The sequence below is a fragment of the Marmota monax genome, unplaced genomic scaffold (assembly GCF_021218885.2).
Source record: "Marmota monax isolate L192 unplaced genomic scaffold, Marmota_monax_Labrador192_F-V1.1 WCK01_AAM20220418_F8-fsc00010, whole genome shotgun sequence".
NCBI lineage: Eukaryota > Metazoa > Chordata > Mammalia > Rodentia > Sciuridae > Marmota > Marmota monax.
This window is the reverse complement of record NW_026692321.1, coordinates 16,204,685-16,225,096: the sequence shown is the minus strand read 5'-3', so window position 1 is coordinate 16,225,096 and position 20,412 is coordinate 16,204,685. Positions and strand designations below refer to the sequence as shown.

The 20,412-nt window shown below is 46.6% G+C and overlaps 1 protein-coding gene across 1 annotated transcript in view; it reads right to left on the bottom strand.

The window, feature by feature from the left end:
- Positions 1-16,270, bottom strand: part of Klhl29 (kelch like family member 29) — a 282,372-nt gene extending 266,102 nt beyond the window's left edge. Inside the window, exon 1 of the mRNA XM_046441335.2 lies at positions 15,878-16,270. The gene's annotated coding sequence lies outside the window, so the exon portion shown is untranslated. The remainder of the gene's footprint in view (positions 1-15,877) is intronic.
- Positions 16,271-20,412: the final 4,142 nt, after the last annotated feature.

Genomic DNA, 20,412 nt, shown 5'->3' with positions numbered 1-20,412 from the left:
TAACTGCTCAATCCAACATGGCTATTCTTTTCCTTACCACCATTGTCTTTCTGCAGAGCATTTACCATGACGTAAATTGCCCTCTAGAATGCATTTGTTTCCCTTTTTTTCTGTCAAGTCTCCTGATGGAGGATGCATGTTCCTGGAGGACAGGCTTAGTCTGGCTCAGTGTGGACCGTGGGTAGGTACTCAGTAGTATAAAGGAAGGAACTTGGATCTAGAGAATTGATGGGCTCATTGTGCTGTTGGGCTCTGGTGGATCTTAAAAATCTTAGAAAATCAAATTTGGCCTCCAAGTCATGGATGGGGGCAGCTATATACTGGCATGGGGTATCTTGTGCCTGGAGACAACTCTTGTAAAGGATTCCATTGGTCCCCAGTCATTGTGGGGATAAGACATTAAAAACCCAGTAAGTAAACACAGAGCAAAATTCCTGGCCTGGCCGGTAGCGTTGGCTCCCGCATCCGCAGGACACGTTAAGTGGAAGCAGACGACAAGGACTCAATTGCAAGCAGCTCTCCATCTCCTCCTTCCCTTCCCATTAACACTCTCCTCTCCCCTGGCTTCTTAGCTTCCCTTTAAAAACAAATCATTTTTGCAGTAGTTGATGAGAAAATGCCCTCTTGTGGGCGTGACAGTGGACCACCTCAGTAGTATCACAGTCATCTGAAAATGTGGTTATACAAGAGAATCCCTTTATTAGATTTAAAGATTCTTTTTAAAGTCTCAAACCTCAACCCTTTGTTAAAGTGAAAATGCGTCTTCCAAGAGACCGCGAAGCAGTCCTCAATTCACTCCTGCACGTCTAAGTTAGTGGGTTCTAAAGATCTTCAACAGCATCGTCAGAAAGATAATTATTCTCTTTTCTAAACTTCTGTGCAATTTGATAATGACTGGGTGACTTTTTTTCCCCCTAATCATCACCCAGAATCTGCCTCCTTTCTGCTCCCAGGAACCCATCACCTGAGATTGACGGGCAGCAATTGAAAATAATAAAATTATGTAAGATGAGCTTGTAATCACCTGCATTTCACAGGAAGCAAAATGCATTTCGCTCTGGCGGAGGTACAGAAAGTTTCTTCCTCATTTTAAATCTGTATCAGAGGTAAAGCCTTCTATTAAAACACAATTCTCTGTACGCTTACAGCCTCTGGCAGACTGCCAAGGGGACTATCATGCAGCTATTGCTGCAGAGGAGCAGGCCATCAAAGGCATCGAGGATGCTCCTGAGAAAGACGATGCCAAGGCTTCCGAATTCTTGGGAGGGCTCTGCCCACACCTTCTCCCAGTTCTTCTGGCCAGGCCCCTTTGCAAATAAAAACATATACAGACGTGCACACTCATGCGCATGCACCCCTCCACTTTCTGGGAGGGGCACCAGGAAGGTAAATATCAAGAAAATTCCTCTTTTGCTTTCTCTTCTGCGTGCGTGCGCGCACACACACACACACACACACAGTTTCATCTTTCCCTGACTTCTGTCTTTTTAAAAGTGTATTATTATTTTCATCGGTATTATTAAATTTCACACTCTGAAGTCCAGGGCCTGGTTAATTGTGGCCTTTTTACTGGATGTAATTTACAGGTACATGCGACCACTTGGGGGCACAGTTATTTGAGGATGGTGTTTCACACGGCAGGCTTTTACATTTGAAGCCTGCTTTAGCCACTTTTTTAAAAGACCCCAAGAAGCCCAAGTTGGGGCAGATTTCTGAGAGAAAGTTTTTTTAAGGGCAGTCTGAGATTCATTGTGAGGGACATTTTTTTAAATTCTTTTTTTATTAATTAATTTATTTTAATTAGGTATATATGACAGCAGAATGCATTTTGATTCATTGTGCACAACTGCAGCACAACTTTTCAGTTCTATGGTTGGACATGATGTAGCGTCGCACCATATGTGCAGTCATACATGTACCTACTGATGTCCATCTCATTCCATCATCTTTCCTGCTCCCCTGCCCCCTTCCCACCCCTCCCTCCCCTTTGCCCCATCAAAGTTTGTGAGGGACATTTTGTATAGGGGATTATGTGAAAACCATTTTGCTCTTCTCCCCCTTTTAAAAACTGGTTGTTTAAAATTTCTTCTATGTTACAACCTGCCCTTTTTCTATTTCCGTTAGTATTAATGTGGGCATGTATGCAAACACATATTGCTCTCCCTGGGAGGGGAAAGAAGCAGCAGAATTAACCTTGCTATTAATATTAGGTCTCTTTCCCTGATTAGGTAAATTTTATTTTCCAAAAATGAAAAACACACTGATTATTTTTTAAAAACTGGAAAATTTAAAAGTACAAAGATGACCACTGTTAGTTAACATTATGGTGTATTTTCAGCCTTTTCTCTATGTCCTCTGTTTTTATATGCTTGACATCATAACATATATTTTTGTCTCTACTTTCTTTTAGTTAACCAAGTTTCCTTCTTAATTAAAAATTATTACCTCAAATGACCAAACTTACGATAAAGTCACTTTAGAAACTTTATTCTCAACCTCCAAAGAAGTTTTTTTTAATAATTTTCCTATGGTTTCCTGATCAACAGAACCACCAAAGAACGATGTTGAGGCCAGTGTCCCTGTGGCCCAGCACATATCAGAGAACAGGCCCTCCCCGACACAAGCCAGGCTGTGGGGTTCCTAGCTGGGCAGTCAGCCATTGGTGGGGATGGGGGAGAGAGAAGGTAACCTAGGAGAGGGAGGGGGAGGGAGGAGGGGCCTGGGAGCCAGACAGAGCCTGGGCTTTCACCAGGGACCCCAAGGTTTTAACAACATGAGGTTAGTGTCCTGGAAAGACTCTTATCCGGTGTGGGAAAATGAAGCAAAGTTTATCTTTCCTGGCTCAGATTCAGATGCACAGTCATTTCACGCCCTAGTGAAGGGATCCCTTATCGGGTCACACGTTTTAGGAAATCATCACTATTTGCATGTGACAATAGCCAACAGGGCCAGGGAGAAAATGCTATGGGGTTTGCACTCTTCCACTCAGAACAGCTGGAAGCAGCACTGGACTCTCCAGAGACAGTCCCTCACCCAGACTGTCCTGGCACCATTCCCTGACACTCTTTCATGTGCTGGGTTGTTGGGGTCCAATTCCAGCTCTGCCTGGCTAGTCCTAGACATGGCATCCTCTTCTCTGTGCCCCACAGGTTCAAACTGTAAAATGTGCCCAGCGTTGGCCTAGATCTTTATAGGAAAACCAACAAAGGAATATAAACAAAAGGTGAGGCAATCACTTCCTCCGGGAGCTCACGGTCAGGTCAGCTGGGACTTCCAGGCAGCTGTGAGGCAGTTACATCGGGAGCCCAAACGGTGCCAGGAAATCCCAACGAGCAAGGGGACTGCCACCTAGGAAGCTGTGAGGACCGGCAGGATCTGAACTGGGTAGAAAAATTCTAGAGCAGGAAAAGGAAAGAGGGGAACTGAGGGTGACATTGGCCCACCAGAAAGTAGTTGCTTGGAATTAGTGGGCGGTCCTTCTGCTTAGCAGTGCACCATCCTGCCAGTCCAGCCACTTTAGGGAGATGATTCACTTAGAGAGCAGGTCTTTTCTCCATCCCAGGTCTCCTGTGCCCATGGGTAGGTGGGCAGGACTCATAAGGCCCCGACTTGCTGAGCTGGGCACTTGAGCTTCAGTTCCAGACTAAAGTCACCAAAATGACTAAATAACACATCATCCAGCCCCAAGGCTCCAAACCAGAAAGGAAGAAGCAGAGTTGGGGATGTATTTGTAACCCAGAGACGCTGCTCTACCCTCCCCTGCCCAGGTATCTGGTTAGTTATGCAGGTGACCTTCTGAGCTTGGGATGGATGGGTGCAGCAGGCTATCATCTCTCAGGGACAGTGACCTATACAGCCATCTGCAAACTCCCTGTCCCCAGTGCAAAGTCAGCAAGCAGCCTCCTGATGGTGATTTAGCTTCCTGCAGGATGGCCTTCAGGGAAGAAATCTGCTTAATGGCAAAACAAGTGTCTGGTCTACTGGTTGTCATTCTTCCCATGAAAATCAACGAAACGCCTTTATCTGGAGACCATTCACCTCTGGGTTTGCCACCATCCAATGAGTCGAATAAGAAAGTAGTTGGGGTGGAGAGAAGGGGGATTGATTAGAAAGAGGCTCAGGGAACTTTCTGGAATGATGAAAATGCTTTCTATCTTGTTTTGGTTATACAGGTACATGTAATTATTACAAATCTTTTGTGAACTGAACATTTAAGTCTGTGGATTTCATTGTACTACCTCAACTATTATAACTTAAATAAATAAATAAAAAGATGAATAAATGCCCAGCATGGGGTGAGATATACAGCAAGGGCCCTATAAGAACTGTTGAATTGTTGAGTGCATTTTTTTTTTTTTGTCCTAAGTGAATTTTACAAAGAAAAATCAGTTGGGGATATGTTTGGAAATGTATTATCTTTTTATTGTGATAAAATACACCTACTATAAAATTTACCATTTTAGCCACTCTTAAATGTACGATTCAGTGGCATTAAGTACACTTACACTGCTGTGTAACCATCACCACCCTCCATCTCCAGACCATCTTCTTCCCAAACTGAAACACTGTAGCCATTAAACAGGAACTCTTTCCCGCAGCCCCTGGCAACCACGATCTAGCTTCGGTTTCTATGAACTTGACTACGCTAAGTACCTCACAGGAGTGAAATCATACAGGAGTTGCCCTTTTGTGCCTGGTATATTTCACTTATTCTTATATCCTCAAAGTTCAGAAATGTAGAGTTTTCTTCCTTTACAAGGCTGGATAATATTCTAATGCATGTATGTATAGACTGCACTTTGGTTATCTGCTCAACCATTGATGGACACTTAGGTGGCTTCCATCTTTCGGCTATCGTGAATACTGTGCTACAAGCCACCCGGACTTCTTTCAGTCCCATCTTTCACTTCTTTGGGGTGTACCTGGATCATGTGGTAACTCTGTTTAATTTTTTTGAAAACTGCTATAGTATTTCCCATAGAGGGTTGCACCAGTTTGCATCTCCACGAGCAGAGCATAAAGGTTCCTGCTTCCCCATGTCCCTACCAACACTCACTATTTCCTGGTTTTGTTTTTTGCTCCATTCATTTTCAAATAGTCATTCTAATGGGTATGAAGTGACAGCTTATTGTGGTTTTGATTTGCGTTTTCCTAATGATTAGTAATGTTGAGCATCTTTTCAAGTGTGTATTAACCATTCATATCGTCTTTGGAGAAATATCTATTCAAGTTTTTTGGCCATTTTTTAATTAGTTCATATGTTGCTGAGTTAATGGTTTTCATTGTAACTGTGAAGGTCTGGGAACCAAGTCCTGCTCTCCCTCACATGTTCAGTCCCAAGATATAAATCTGATGTCCCTTCTTCTCCGCTCCACCCCCAGTGGCTCATAGGTCACACCCAGCACAGAAGCAAGGGCCAGACAGGCAACCATCTCCTGCTTCTCCTAGGACCAAGGAGCCCAGACCCGGCCCAGGCGTTTACTTCAGAAATCAAAAAATGCTTCTGGAGAGCAGGCATTCTGAGAGGCAAGCAGGAATAAAAACAGCGACAGTTACAGCTCTCAAATTGTGACTTCATCGTTCACTGAGTGTCCATCCCCTCCTGCAGCCTCCCCTAGGACTCCTCAGAAACACAAACCCCATTTTTCTGTTTTGTTTCATTTTGTTTTGGTGTATGTTGAGAGTGTTTTCTGCAGAATCAGATGGAAGCTTTAAATTCCTAGGTGGAAATCTGAGCAGGGCCATCATTCTGAAATCCCCTTGTCACTCATGGATGTGAGGGACAGCACAAAAGGAGCCACAGGGTGCTCATTGCAGCCCTCCTCTGGAAACCAGGGCTGTGGCCCTGCCCTGGGATGTGGCCACACAGCAGCAGCATGAGCTGCCCTCTGGATGTGGCTCTGCCTGCAACCTTCCCCTCCTGTGTCCCAGTCCCTGGTGCCTTCCAGGTCTCACAGCCACATCCCTTCTCTCCAGAGAGCCCTGTCCCCTGCACCACCTGACCTCTAAACCTAGGGGTGTCACAGAGGGGTGGCAACTATACAGAGAGCTCCAAACTGACTTCCATGAAACAAGGTTTTCATGAAAATCATTTTTCTCCCCTGAGGGAAGAAAGAAGAATCACATCTTGGTGGAAAGAGGCAGTTGCCCCGCGTCTTGTGACACAATCCGGGAGCTCCTTTTCCCCAGCGTGTTGCCTGGTAGATTCAGACGCTCTGACGCTTTTCCTCGGCACATGGAGGCTTCACCAAGAACTACGTTCGTTTCACAGTTTGAATATTATTTCAGTTTTGATGATTAAAGCTGGTTGGAACAGCATGAACCGAGTAGATTACAGGAGTCTCTTCACTAGAGGGACCAGCCAGCCACTCACGCTGCAGGCAGCCTCCTGGTCTGACCAGCTCAGCTTCCAAATGTGGCACTCGCACTTCCCAAATTCTGTGGCACTTTGTTTTTGTTCAGAAAACCTGTGTGTGGGTTTCTGAGGAAGGTTATTTGATATTTCTTCACATCACTCCAATAAGCTAGTTCAATGAAAAAATAACCCAGCTTTGTCTCAAGAGGCCAGAACAGTGCCGTATTGCAACAAAATGGCCTTTAGATGGACGTGGGTGGGTACACTGCGAGGTTCCTGAGTGAAGACCCTGGGTTGCAAGGGTTAAAACAAAGTGAAGAACCAAAATGGCAATCATGTTCTGGGCAGCAGACACCAGGCAGCTAGCCCTGCAACCAGTGGATTAGACAGGAGTCGGCCCACCTGTTCCCCCAGTGGTGGCAAAGTCACCCTCACTGATGAGGGATTCTAGTCCCTGGTGTTCTAAAATCCCTGGCCAGGCTTTGTGACGACAACTGCATCTATGTTTCCACTGGGCTCTCTACCCCTATCTTTGATGAAGGTTCCAGTTTCTGGTTTTTATTTATTTGCAATCTCTCAAGAACTGAAGTGAGGGCCTCGCCATGCATGGGTAAGGCACAGCTCACACTGTGTACAACTCCCTTGGTAACTTACCATGTGAGCTCGACACTGCCCCGTCTATGCCTTGTTCACCGAGAGGAGCCCTGGACCATGCTCTTGGCTGCCAAGGCAATGTTAAAGGCAATCCTAGTTTCTAAATGCTCACTCTCAATTTAACTTGGCACAGACTGGAACAGTGTGGACTGGCACCAGTGTGTGACTGTGCCTAGAGTACCACCGTTTTCTACTCCTCTCTGCTGGCTTGGAGAGACTGGCCCAAGGGGCCGTAGCCGCAGCAGTGTTCACAACGCAGTTCTCTTTGTTCTGAACCGTCTTATAATTTCTCAGGAAATTTCTGGACCTATTATTATCCATGGGTTTCCTGGTTAGACTGGGCAGTCCCCAGAGGATCCTGTTAATAAATACCTGACATGTGCCAGGCCCAAGGCTAAAGATAAAGACAGTCCTTGCCCTCATGGATCACAACTCTGGAGATGAGTCCAGAAATAACCACTGGTTCCCACAATTCGGCATGTGCTGGCATTGTTTTAATCACTTTGCAAGCAGGAACTGAATTTAATCTTCAAATATTCAACTGTCTTATATTCAAGTGAGCACACCCCTGGGAGCTTTCTGACTACCACGAAGAAAAAAGTCAGATAGAACTAAGACTTGTCGAGAAACTCAGAATTGAGCTTCTGCTCAGTTTACAAAGACAATGGCAGTAAGTTCTAGTGTGAAGGTACTTGGCATCACACTGACGGGTCGGTTTCTTTGCATGTATTTCAAACCTTCAGAGAAGATTAGATGGACCTTGACTTCCTATTGTCACCTGTGATAGTGAGCAATGTGGCTAACCCTGGGATTACTCTCTTATTTTAATAAGCAATTTATACACCACATAAAAGGGCATCTGGTTTTCTCTTTCCTCCATGGGCAGTGTGAAGGATAGACTTGTACATCCCCTGCCCATCACCCATGTTAGTGGGTCTGAACTTGAGTAAATGCTTTGTCATCCACAAAATGGGAACGATGCCGCCCATGTCACGGGGTGAGAAACAGACAAGATGTCACAAGAAAGGGAATGCTCTTTCCATGGTGTCTTCTCCGTACACGTGTATTGAATCTATATTCATTTAGAAGCTCCAGGGGCTGAATATGTATCGTTAAGGGTCCCCGGGAAGTGAAGTACAGCTATGGTTTTGATCCCAAAGCGAGTGCCTACAGCTGGAAGATTTGAAAAGAGATGGTAAAAGAGAAAGGTAATATTGTTTCTTTTTTAAAAATCCGAATTTCCTCTATTCCCCATCACCTCTTAATATTACTAAATGACCATAAGGAAAGCATGAATGTTCTAACAGCTGAGTCTCTGGTCTAAGCCTTTGACTAGCGTTTGCTCTTCACAAAACAGAAAGGCAGAGTCTTCCTGTAGCTCTTCCCTCATGGTCTCTGCTCCTCAAACTGCTTCTCAGAGCCTTGCAGGGATGCCTTAAGGACAAGGAAGCCTCGTGTTTGATTTTACTTTCCTGTAGAAATAAGCCAAGGAGGAAGAAGGGGGAGGAGGTGTAGCTGGATGGACAGGCCCACAGGAGAGGCCTGTGCCTGCTCAGGGACAGCAGCCTTCTGCAGCCACCAGCCCTCCCCGGGTACTTCCTGTGCAATTGGTTGGCCACACTGTCACGGTGTCTTTCTGCCGCTGAGTCTGGCTGGACCTGGGTTGCAAGGATTAAAACAGGGAGTGTTTCTGTGGTGTGTGCTCCAGGCTCAGTTCATACTCTCTACCTGTCTCCAGAAACAACACGTCAAGAGTAAAAACAGGACAGAAAATGTTGGCAAATATAGTGTTACTGCCCCTCGGTAGCTGTCTTTGTGATTTCCAAGTGTTTTATTTTTCTTTAAAATGATGCTTCTGTGAAATACCACAAATTTTAAAATCTACTTGGAGAATGACACCTTACAAGTAAGCATGTTCTAAAGACGGACTTGGTGTCGATTCTCCAAAGTGCCACATGGATCCAAGTTATCACTGGAATGACGCGGCTCCAAGAGAAAAATTAGTCTTCAAAGTCTCAAGTCATAAATCCTAGAAGATTCCATTTAGATTAGTTAGAATTCATCAACAAGCATATTTAATAGAGAGAGCCCCAAATATAGCATCTAAAATTCCACACCACGACAAACCCAGAACATGTAACTACACAGCTACTCAGTGAAAACAAAAATCCATTCAGTAAGCTTTGATGTTTATTACTTGATACCTTCTCTAGGCATAAATGTTTCCATGCTAACATTTTTACTAAAGAATTCTGGGACCTGACATGTAAAACCAAACAAGTCCAGGTCAGTTTGGGTAGGTCTGAATGCATCTTTACCCTTTCTATATTGTTTTTAACTCTTGGATTTGCTATTTATTTACTGTGTTGGCTCAGTACAGAAACAGATGCCATTCAAGCATTTAAAGGTTTTTTCCTCTTTAGTCTTCCAGGAACCAGAATAAATGGAAGCAGCTAGGTCAATCCAAAAAGTAACATGAATGCTGGTCAGACCTGGTTAATATTCTAAAGTTCACATTCCCTCTCGGAATTATTTTATATAAAGTGTTAATTAGCACTGATAAAAAAGTATCTCATACATAACAGGCAGTGTAAAGTGGTAGATGCACTGAGACCCAGTCTGGAGTATCAGAGAAACACACACAAACACACACACACACACACACAAACAGTTTGATAAAACTGACGGATCTGTGTTCAAACCCAGCTGTACAACGTGGCTAAATTTGTGGCCTTGGGCCAGTTGATTACCTCTGAGCCTCATCTTCATTTGTAAAGTGTGGATAATCCCTACCTCGCCGCATAGATATGAGGATTAGAGATAATATATGTAAAGTACTAAAATATAGTGGGCAGCCATAACTGGAAGCTATTATTATTATATTATTGGGGCTTGATAAAGGTTTGGTGATTGAATAATAGGTAGATTAGCTGACCTCTAAAATCCATGACAATTCTAAAATTATGATACTAAAAAAGAATTAAAAAGTTCATACATCAAATCAACTGAAGGATAGTTTTAATGGTTGGAATTGTGATGCAAATCTCCTATGCTTTCCAGAATAGGCAGTGATAATGAGACTCATTGAAGACAATATGTATACATACCCTGGCATACCATAAAACATTTGGCAGGCTAGGTGCCCACTGCTGCTGAGATCTCTAGGGGTTGCTGCTTCCCCCTCCACTGATGCTCCCCTAAGCTCTCCTTCCTAATGCCCTTCTCTGGGATGCAGGCTTTACTGGGGTTCCTTCTTCTAACCTCACAACCACCCTGGACAGTACTATTATCATCTCCATTTTCACAAAACAAGGCCTCCTGAGAAAAAAATATTTCCAAGGTCAAAGTTACTAGGCACCAGGGCTGGCGTTGTAGCTCATTGGTAGCGCACTCACCTAGCAAGCGCCAGGCCCTGGGTTCGATCCTCAGCACCACATTAAAAACAAATAAAGGTATTGTGTCCAACTACAACTAAAAATAAATATTAAAAAAAATTACTAGGCACCAGTAACCAGACCTCAACTCTGACCAGAAGACCCTGCTGTCACCCATTCTGTGATATTACTGCAACACAGGAAAGACCCAGAAGCAAAGCATAAGTGACTGGAGAGACTTGCAAGACAATGCACACACAGAAAAGGAAGAACAAATTCCAGTAACATCCACTGCATTCATCATTTGATGTCCTGTTTGACTGCATTCCTACCAAGTCTCTTACAACAAAAGACCAGCATTTGTTGGTGTTAAAAGTCAGAATATAGCAATCCCACTTCTGGGTAGATATCTAAAAGAACTGAAAGCAACATTACTCACAATAGCTGAGAGGTGTAAGCAACCTAAATGTCCATCCATGGATGAATGAACGAACAAAGTGTGGTACATACACACAATGAAATATTATTCAGCCTTTAAAAGGAGGAAGATCCCATTATATGCAATACATGTGACGAACCTTGAAACAAGATGCTAAGTGAAATAAGCCAGTCACAAAAAAGACAAATAAGGTGTGATTCCACTTACGTGGGATATCTATTTAAGACAAATTTATAGAAACAGAAAAGCGAACAGTAGTTGCCAGGTTGGGGGGAGAGGAGAATGGGAGTTGATGTTTATGGAGTCTATTTCAAGTACTGCAAGATGGAAAAATTCTAGAGACGCATTGCATGGCAATGTGAATAGCACTGCTGAACTGTAGGAGGAAAAATGATCAAGATGGTAAACTTTTTTTTTTTTTAATGAGAATTAAAAAAAGAAAGTGGCAGAGTACATATGAATATGCACGTGTGTGCTTCGTGTGTCCTAAAATGGGTCACTGATTTAAAAATTTTAAATAAATAAAAACAGTAGTTAAAAAAAATAAAAAATGAACATCTGGAAAAAAAAATTTCAAATGTCTATAATAGAAATTATAACAATGGCCACCTGTGGGGCCAGTGGTAGCCTTTCAACATCTGGGGAACTGTCCTCTCAGTTTAAACCAGATCCCTGGCTGTACCCATGCTCCATGGTTCTTGTTCCAGCTTCTGAGTCATCATCTACCCCTGCAGCTCAAGAGCTCCAGAGTTGTCTGAACCATTTGAATTTTATGCAGCAGCTAACTGGTCCCGTAAGAAACAAGATTTCCCCACCTTTCCACCCTGAAGGAAATATCTCCAAACAGTGAGGTTCATTTCTCAAAAGAATTCTGTTTTCTACTTCCAGCGATAAACTTGCCTCCTCTTAATTTGCAGCTTCAATTTTGCTATTTTCTGACCTCAGACTTTGGGAGACTAAGTGTGTGTATCTGTTGTAGGAAGAACTACAGACTTTGATTTCAGGATAGTCCAGATCTCATCACTTCTGATCCAAGGTTTAGGTAAAGAATTCTGACACACTTTTGATTCTTAACAAAAATTATTAAGACCATTTCTAGGGTGAATTTGCTGCAAATGAAAGTACTTTCCAGGGATTATGCACCCAATTTTTTTTTTTTGCATATTAGGAGATGAGCCTAGATTTTTTTGAGCAATAATCAAATGACCATCTTCTGTACAAAGTAGAAATATCCTCCCACTTTTAAACATTTACGACTGTATGTATCTAACACAGTAAAAGCTAATAAGAAAGGCCTGGGAATATCTGCTTAATCTGTCCACAAAGAGATTTCTTTTTCTCTAGTTGTCTTATGTGGTAACTGCTTGGTTTGTCCTTATCCACAGCAACCAAGGACTGGATTTTTCATTCACGGTGTTTCTTCCTCCTCCTACCCCCAAGTAGGCACTTAGTTGACTGATTATAGAATCACAAGGTTGGTTATAATTCCATTTCTCCATCTGACTTTGAACTTAAGTGTTCCAATTACTTTTCCCGATCCTAATAAGTCAGTAGCGTGCTAATGCTTGCCTTGATATTTCCGAAATATACAGGCTGTGATTAGCATGGGATTGCATCATTAGAAAGCCAAGTTGAAAGCAGATGAGCAAAATTATCACTTGCATTTAAGTAAAACTGTATGTTCCGTGGACATATAATGTTCCTGAGATCCTAGGGACAATATGTGCTGTGACGAAATGTATATTACATTTGGAAAACCTTCTGATGTCCCTGAACCTTCTGGCGTTGGTCCTACTAGAAGAGAAAATATCCTAGAAGGTAAGGCCTGCTCTAATACACAGCCTTGAAGTCTCACCAAGCCAGACAGAGTAGAGGACACAAAGAATCCTTGAACTATAATGGGGTTAAGAGGAAAAAAAAGAAGAAGGAAAAACTTATTCCATTCCGCTGGATTGAATTGACGTCACCGGTCCATAAAGCAAGAAGGTTTTACAGTAAACCTGCAGGAAGAAAAAAAAATAATAACCCATGCACACACACACACACACATAAAACAAGATGCTAAAAAACTACATTAGCATTGATGGTATTATTTGACTCTATCAGAAAAAAATTTAACCCCTTTATATCTGTGCATATCTGGGAATGGTGTAAACTTTTAGAAACCATGGGGTGGGGGAGGAAACGCTTTAAACTAGGAATGATTCACAGCCAAATCAATTGATAAACGGAAGGAAAAAAAAAAGATGGCACAACTGAAATTGATGCCAAAGATTTATAAGGTTGACTAAGTAAACAAAAACGGAATGGATCACCATGGAAATGCATGAATATTGAAATAGGCAAGATTTGAATAGACTAATGATATGCCTCACTTAGACTGACAGGTGTTGATAACAACTGTGACACTCCATCCACACTTCTAACATGTTTATTCCTAGAAAACAGGGGCTAGATTTAAAGGTTCCTTTGGTAATAGCTTATAAGTGAAATACAATTTCTAATCTTAAAGGGACTGATTCAATTCTCATCTACTTGAAAAAAACAAAAAAGATTTTATCCATTTTGTTCCCGGATATGAGGAGCTGCAGTTAGCAGAAGTCATCCTCTTGGGCTCTACTAGTCTTTGTTCCAATAAACCTCTCACAAAACTGAATTCTGGTCTGGCTTATCTCCCACACTGAGTGCTAGAAGTATGACCACCCCTCGTTTAGAAACATAATTAAAGAGACACAACACTGAGTTCCCACTCCCCATTACATACTGTTGAAAACCAATAACCCTTAATCTATTTGTTACCATGGCTACCATAGGATATTTTATTTCAGTAAAACTCTAGGTATTTCATTTGGATTGTTGCTCACAAATGAAAGTTGGAGACCTATAAATTCTCATAACTGCACTAGAAATGGAAAGACTGAACAGAATAAAATGTTTCTTGATCATGGACAAATATGGTTTATAAGATGCTTGTGCAAAAAAGTTATTAAAATTGGTCCAATGCATCAATCTATAAACCAATTTAAACATCACCAAATTCATATAGGGTTTGAGGGTATATATGTGAGAAATTCCCTGATTTACAGCAAGGTGATACATCAAATGCACTCCAGAACAATGTATGGGACTGAGACTATATTCTTTGGCAGGACACAGTTCCATATCTTTATAAACACCTATATGGTGTGATTAATCAAATACATGTATTCCAACCAGCCCTTTAAGTATTCACCTATGAATAGGGAACACATTTTCTATAAGTGTCAGGATGAACAATCTACAAAATTGTTCAACACTCTCCCACTTAAAAAATTAAAAAGTTAGCTTTACAATTCCTCTTTAATTAAAATAATCAGGAATGAGGTGGGATAATTAAATCCCCTGTTATTCATTCTAAACTGAAATAATTCCTCAAATCTGCCCTCCCAAGGCTAAGACGATCACACGGCTTAGGAAAAAACTCTATAGTGACTAGACAAATGACTTGAAAGAGACCGAAATTAGAATAAATACAGCTGTAATCAGGACAGATCTGTCACTGCAAGAGGAGTCCGAATCCCAGCGTTGCTCAGTTGATAAGGGTCTTGAGCCTGCAGCAGTGGAGCATGAATGTCCCCGAGCTGATGCCTGGAAGTTTCGAGGGCAGCGGCAGCTCGGCAGCTCGGCGTCCTCAACGTCTAGTCCCTCCAGCGACGAGGTCTCGCCTAATGCTACATAAATACCTGCTTCCACGATTTGCCTGGGGCGCGCCACGGCGCAAGCACCACAGGGAGAGAGGGGAATGTTCGCAGAGTGTCACGGCTGGCAGCAACGGCAGCTCTTCACCCATCAGCATCCCTGGGGACCCACAGGAGAACCTGCCAACTGACCGCGTCTGCCGTTCAGTTCCAGAGCCCAGGGACGACAACTGGCTTCTCAGCAGGCGGACCTAGGCATCTGAGACTCGCGCTTTGCCACCACCCCCTCCGCGGAGACGGCTGGCCGCAGGCAGGCAGCGCGTCCCCGCCTTCCCCAGCCAACGCAGACCCGACCTGCTCTGGTAGCCGCCTCGGACCTCCCCAGCTCTTGGCTCCGCGCTCGGGCCAGAGGCGAGCATGCCTCTCCCTTGGTGCCCGGGGCCGATGCTGCCCAGCGCGGCCACCGGCGCGCGACCGCAAATAACCCTCGAGCTCTTTGCCTGCTCCAGGCGACGGAGATCCGGACGTGAGCCTGTGGCCAGCCCGCATCCCCCGCGGCAGTCGGGGCACGCGTCCACACTCCCACACTACGCATCTCCTGGTCCACTATCCCACACATAAACAACCCCTCCCTACCCGACACCACCTTTTCGCCCCTCGACACCCCTGAAGCTATCCTTTCCGCGCGACCCCCCACCCCCCGCAACACGCTGGCAAGGTGTCGAGGGAAGTGTATATGTGTGTATGTGTGGAAGGGGTCACAACAAAATCTGTGCGGGTTCCCTCTCGACGGTTTTCAAGCTCTTCTACCTCCAAAGTTACTTGGGATCCAGTGAAGAAACCTGGTTCCCAAATGTGAGGTCTGAGGACGCGAGGGGGCAGAAACCCCCACCTGTCTTCTCGCTGCACAGCGGCGCGAATCTCCCCAAAGGGCAGAACGCGCGGCCACCCCAGGGACCAGCCCTCCACTGTTTCTTGGCCCCCAGCCCGGCCGGGGCCCTGGGCCGCGCAGGGGGAGGTGGCCATGAGAGGGGCGCGCGCGCTGCAGGGCCCAGCCGGGGGCTGCCGGGGCCGGGGGTCCCACTCCCTTCCAGCATCTCCCACTACCGCGACAGTATCCCCAGGCAGCCCCCTGCATACACACCCGGGGGCAGGAAGTTTTTCCCCCCTTTTTTTCCCCTCTGGAGCAGCGCAGGCGCAAGGGCTCCTGCAGCCTTGAGAGTCCAGACGCGGGAGGCTCCTGCCGCCGCTGCCAGAGCCGAGCCGAGCGTTCCGGGTTCCCGGGCCCCGCTCCCAAGCCCGACCCGGCCCGAGCAACCGCCAGGACCCTGGGGCCCCGCGCCGCATCCTTGGAGCCCCAGTCTGGCCCGACTCTTACCTGCGGCCGCGCCGCTCCAGCCCCGGCCCGACGAGCAGAGATCCCGGGGTCGCGGGTGGGCGCAGGAGGGCTGATGGATAGGGGACGGCGCTGGCGGGTAGCGGAGGCTGGGGCCGCTCGCGTCCTGGCCGAAAGAAACGGATCCAGGTCCACCTCCTCGCCTTCCTGCTCTCCTTCTTCTCTCCCTTTTCCTCCTCCTCCTCCGCCGCCGCCTCCCGGCAGCCCAGGGAGGATGCCTGGGAGAGGGAAGTCGGTCCTTCTGCCTGTCAGCCTGTGCGGCTATGCGCGGTGCGGCGCGGCTCTCATCGAGGCGGCGGCGGCGGCGGCGGCTCCGGCAGCATCGCCCCCGCCCTCTCCCCGCAGCCGCGGCGGCCGCGGGGCTGGGGCTGGCTCCGGGCTCGGGGCTCGGGCTCCGGGCGGGGGCTGCGCTCAGGCGCGGGGATCGCCGGGGCTGCGGGCGGGCGCTGCGGAGCCGGGGCCGGGGCTGGAGCTGCGGCTAGATCCGCGGTGGCGGGGACGGCGGCGGCGGCGCGGGGGTTGGCGCGGCCGCGGCGCGGGGACCATGCTCCCTTCTGGCTCGCTCCGCTCCGGGTACCGTCTGCTTTAGCTGCGAGGGAGGCGGGCTTCGGCGCGCAGCCAGGGGCGGGCGGAGCCAATCACAGGCGCCCGAGTGGGCGGGGGCGGAGGGTGGGGGAGGCGGGGCGCCCCCGGCCAGGCACCGCGCGCTGCTCCCCGGGCCCAAGGGATCCCCGGCAGCGACGCGCCGGGCCGGGGCGGAGTGCCAGCGGGTGTGTCCATCAGTCCGTCCGCCGCTCCCGCCCCCTGCGGTGGCTCCCGGCTCGCCGGGCTCCGCGGCCGCGCCCGACAGACGCACAGCGCGTGGCCGCGACTGCTGGGCCCGGGCCTCGGGCTCCCCCGGCCCAGGGTTGGAGGACCGGGACCAAAGCGAGCTCCCGGTCTGCTCTCAACACCTGAGGAAACCCGCAGAAAAGTTTGAGAAAGAAAAGTCCAATCTTCTTTCCACTTCCTCCCTCCCTGTGACACTGCAGCCGAGGGAAGGAGCAGGAACCGTTTATCTCTGAAGGACCACAGCTAGGCTTGCCAGTCCTGTCCCCCAGCCCCGGGTGTCAGCCCCGACTCCTCAGTGTACACGAACTTTCCTGTTCACATCGACCCTCCTGCAGGGCCACAGCTCCACTCAGGCCCACTAGTGTCTCCTGCCTACACTGACACTCCCCCCACCCCAGCTGGCTAGACTCTGTCCGTCTCCACCGCCTTTTACCAGTCCGTCCCCTGTCCCTCTACACATGCTGTTCAATCCTAAGAGGAAAGTTTGGTTGGAGGCCTGTGGCCACCCCCGGTAAGGGATTTTCCACTAAGAGAGAACATTTCCTTTCTGCACCAGACTTTCCTCCCTGCTAACTGTCTAGGTCTGTTTTTCTTTTCTTTTCTTTCTTTCTTTCTTTTTTTTCCCCCCTTCTAGGTCTTGCCCCTCTCCTCGCATGCCCCGCCCCCACTTGGTTTTGAGTTTCAGAGGAAAGGTCCCTTGTTCTCCTCCTACTTCCCCCTCCCACCTTCCACCCTCAGCTGGAAAGTAAAGGCCTGTGGGCTTCATCCTCATTCCCATACCCTTCCTCCGCTTCCCCAGGGACAGTCTCTGAGACCCCAGGTCTGTTAGAAATTGGGGAGGGGGGATTCAGTAAGATGGGCCTGAACTGAGAGGGCAGGTCTGGGGAGGGCTCTGCCAGGACGCAGAGGGCGAACTTGCCATGAACCCCTGCTCTCAACTCCATCCTGTGATGTCTGATTCAGAGCTCTGCTGTCCTTGGCTGTAAACCCAGAGCAGGGGTTGTGTCTCCTTTAATATCTTGTAGGAAGCACAGTACAGTGTCGTGACTGATAAATAATAAATAATAATAATCTACTGAGGGTAGCAGGAAGACTGTCAGTGAAAAGGAATGAGGACACCAGGGAAATGGCCCTTTGGTGTTAGAGTAACTGCATTTCCTGGGAAAAAAATCAGATGGTGTGTGAGGCTTGGGGGTTGGGAGGGCACAGAGCAGAGCCCTTCAGGAGGAACCCACCCTCCAAGACTGTCATTAAGAGAGGGGCAGAGGCTCCTCAAAGGGGGATAGGGTGGGGGTGGGGAGGATGACTCCCAAGGGTACAAAACCTGAACTAAATGATAGATGTGGCTTGAATACTAAGCTTATAAAATAGTGAGTGAGAGGTGAAAGAAGAGAGGATGGATAGTAAACTGGAAGGGTAAGGATTATTTGAGACTTAAAATAGTTAAGATCTGGCAGTTTGGAATAATCATAATGTCTTATGATAATTTTAAAGCTTGGTCAAGAGAAAAGAGAAAGAAGAAAATCAAGAGAAAGAAGACTATCCTTCATGGGTTCCTCTCTAGGTGAAGGTAGAAGGATTCTCTCAGTCGCCATGCTGGCATTATCAGAGAAGAGACAAGGTGCATAATCCTCATCCAGAGGGAGGACTTTGGTTACAGTGATGCATAGGGTCAGAATCTGGAGTTTGCAAAATCTCCAGGTTTAAAGCTTGTTAATTGCTCATGGGGGTATCAGCTTATCAGGGAGAATGAGAAAAACTGAATTAGAATCACTGTGGGCTTGTCTACCCTCTCCTCACCCTACCCTCTTTTCATCCCGAGAGCCTGAAGGCAAATAGGATTTCTAATGTCAAAACCAGGTCTTCCTTTTCCATGGGGTTCTGCCCAGCTAGGAGCTGTTTGATGTGAACATTGCTGTTTACAAAAGGTCTACTACGGTCTTCGCGTGAGCTCCATTTCACCTGGAGCATAGTAGTTCACATCCATCTCAATGCACCTAGGGGTTTGCTAACATAAACCAGATCTGTGTTGCACGAAGGATCTCCTTTCTCTCTGCATAGATCTTGAGGTGTCTGGATCTTTTCTGGGTTATTCACTCCCTGCTCTGTGCCCATGGGATATATTCCATGTTTGGCATCCATGTCTCTCATGCTACATGGGTCTTGTTGGGTGTTGCATATGCCATGGTCAAAGATTTCTCCATGAAATACACGATCGGTTCTGTAGGGTGCACTTCAAAAGCCACCATTCCCTGTTCTAAGTCCCAAGATGGGCTTTAGGATCAGGATTGAAGTGTACACTCCAAGGGGATGGGTTATGAAGGAGTGGATTTATAGTAAGCAGAGATGAAGATTAGGGTGCTCCACAGCATTATTTCCTGTTCAGAACATGGGCCATTGTTTGTGCCCTCAAGTGGACAAAGACTTTGTGCTGGGAAAGCCCTACTGTCATCTAGAGGAAACCACATCAGGACTGTCTGAGGGTGACATACATGACTGTCCTGGCCAAGATGGACTTTCCCCCTGATTTTATATTCATAGCAATAATCGCAGCAACGTGATCACTTTCTCAGTGGCTACTGCATGCCAGGCACTGTATCTGGTGCTCTTATTCATCATGTCTTGTCAAGTATGGAGCAACCTGTAAAACAGCTATTATCAAATTGAGTCTCAGAGCTGGTCAATGAGCTCCTACAATCACATATCAAGCAGGTGGTGGAGCAGGAATTGGGGCCTGGTTAATTCTAAGACTTCTCTTTGTTCATCACATTCAACACACAGATGCAATGTCTTTAGTCGTTAGGCCAGCTCTGTCCCCTTGCAATGGACATAGCAGATACTGATTTTGCCTTTATCAGCAGCCAGTCCTGGACCCAGAACTGGGAGTCAGTCTTAGACTACAGAGGACTCATGCAGAAGAGGGGCAAGCATACCTTTGATTGCTGAATGTACAGGTCACTTGGAAGAGTGGAAGCCTCGTCAGAAACCCTCAGGTTGACAGGACATCTGTTTCTAGGAGCATAGTGGATATAAACAGAGCAGCGACCTGCCTCTGTGCTGGTTGGGGTTTTGTGCTTCCTGCTTTGTTTTTCTAATATTTTGTTCTGCTAAAACCATCCCCATTTGGCATCAAAAACATTAATAACTCCTACGTGACCCACTGTCCCTCCAGTGGCTAATCAATCCATAAAAATCGATTTAGCACCTACTGTGTGTCCAGCATTTCAACCCTATGACATTGTTAAAATAGGAAGAAGTCACAGCAGCTGAATTTTCACCAGGACCACTCTGCTCTGTGATGTGTACAAAGGCACATGCCAATCATTTAATCAGCCATTTACTGAAATCTTCCTTTGTGTTCACCCTGTGCTGGGGATTCTCAGGAAGACAAGGGACAGTATCAGGTGGTTTATACTCTGATCATTTTTACTCTGCTTATTCCCCCAGAAGGGGTCGAGGCCTCTGAAGGAAATACTTGGTTCTTGTTTTTGACAGGGGTTAAGGTAACAGCCGAGCCATAGAGAACTATAACTTAGTGCTCACTTATGAGGAAAGGACTCCAAGTGTTGGAGGGTCAGGGGACATCCACAAGAGGTAGATTGTTCAGGATGGCTTCCTGGAGGGGGCAGGTCTCAGATAAAGAAGAGGAAGAGCTTTCTATGGCAGGCAGAAGGGCCCAGTCCAGA